The sequence below is a fragment of the Etheostoma cragini genome, unplaced genomic scaffold, assembly GCF_013103735.1.
Source record: "Etheostoma cragini isolate CJK2018 unplaced genomic scaffold, CSU_Ecrag_1.0 ScbMSFa_2160, whole genome shotgun sequence".
Classification (NCBI taxonomy): Eukaryota; Metazoa; Chordata; class Actinopteri; order Perciformes; family Percidae; genus Etheostoma; species Etheostoma cragini.
Genome location: NW_023266292.1, coordinates 1 through 1,784, shown reverse-complemented (window position 1 = coordinate 1,784; position 1,784 = coordinate 1). Strand labels below are relative to the sequence as shown.

At 40.5% G+C, this 1,784-nt stretch overlaps 1 non-coding gene across 1 annotated transcript; it reads right to left on the bottom strand.

Moving 5' to 3' along the window:
- Window positions 1–296: 296 nt before the first annotated feature.
- On the bottom strand, window positions 297–367 carry trnag-ucc. The gene has a single exon. It is a non-coding gene; the product is annotated as a tRNA-Gly (tRNA).
- Window positions 368–1,784: the final 1,417 nt, after the last annotated feature.

The window sequence follows — 1,784 nt, the reverse complement described above, 5'->3', positions numbered from 1 at the left end:
CTGTTATGCACCTTTGCATTGCACTAAAATGTCCAAATTTGGACCTGAATCCAAAAATAACAATACTTGACACTCACACACACTCATCTATAGGATTATTAGGAACACCATACTAATATTGTGTTTGACCCCATTTTGCCTTAAGAACTGCTTTAATTGTAGGTGGCATTGATTCAACAAGTTGATGGAGTGGGATTTGTGGGATGCACATCCAGGGCACAAAGCTCCCGTTCAACCACATCCCAAACATGCTCTATTGGGTTGAAATAAAGCAAGTAACCACAAATTAAAACTACTGCAATGGCTGGGAATCGAACCCAGGACAACTGCTTGGAAGGCAGCTATGCTCACCACTATACCACCATTCAATTTTTTTGCCGCGTTTCAAAACACTGGATGAAGTGATTGTGGAACTGTTAACTGAGCTGTTTAATTATGCTGTTGGGATGTAGAAGATGAGTTAGCAGCCGTTTCAGGAGGGGGACGCTACGTCATCGACGTCCGTCGAAGGACCATTCCAATGTCGAGCATCCTCCAAATTCTTCCAAGGACTGAGTCCTTAATTCAGAAACTTTCCCATAGACAGAGAAGGATGCATCTGTGTATCCTTCACGGTCCCAAATGCCCCACAATCCTTTGCGCGGTTCTTTGCCGTCTCGAAAAAAATAAAAATAGCAGACCTCAGCGGCAAATCGAGCGGCATTGATGACGGTGAAATGATGACTTAAATGTAGGTTAAGTATCTTTAGTGTGTGCGGTACATTTGTTATCACCGTTAATGTTTTACATCAATGTAAAGCTTAACGCTTTAAAGCTTGTACAAATTGCTCTAATAATTAGGTAGATACACCCCGAGCTAACGTTAGCTAACTGAACCTCATGGTCTATGGACTAGGATTTGGCATTGTCATTTGTGGCCCGTGTTCAATTCCCGGTTAGGGAATGGTCAGGACTTGATGTATATATAATGATAGATAAAGGAGTAATATTTGAAAGAGTAGGTTCCCGTTTCAAAACAACATGTTTTGAAACCATATACAACAGAAATAATACATATGTTACTCAGGGTTCTTCTCCTATTCAATGATCTCAGAAAAAGTAATAAAAATCTGAAAACATACAGGGGATGTAGCTTCGCATGTATGAGGCCCCATGTTCAATCCCCGGTATCTCCAGCTAGTGTTACTGTCCAGTCTATCAAAGAGCTGCAGAAACTCTTATTATGAAAGAGAAAAGTATTAAAAGGCAATCTCCTTGGGTTCATGGTCATTAACGCAAAAGTCAGTCTTAATGTCCAGATGTGTTGCAAGATTTGCAGTGAGCAGTACATTGCCCAGTGATGGTTGTTTAGTTGTCAGCATAGCTACAGTACCTTCCAAGCAGTTGACTAATGTTGAGGTTTCAGCCATCACAGTAGCTTCCTTTTAGTGATGTTACTTTTTAACTATGATTTATACCATAGCAGTGCAAGCATTTTGCCATGGTTTGATTTCCAGCCACTACCAGGTTTTGAAGCAATATACAACATTAACATTACATATTCCACCCAGGTTTCTTCTCTCATTCAGTGATCTCACAAAAAAGTCAAAAGAATCTGAAAATCTTAGATGTAGCTCCGTGAAAGAGCACATTTTGGGACTCAATGCCCAGACATGTTACAAGATTGTCAGTGAACATTGTGTTGTCAAGCAATGGTGGTATAGTGATGAGCATAGTTGCCTTCCAAGCAGTTGACCTGGGTTCGATTCCCAGCCTTTGCATTAGTTTTCATTGTGTGGTTACTT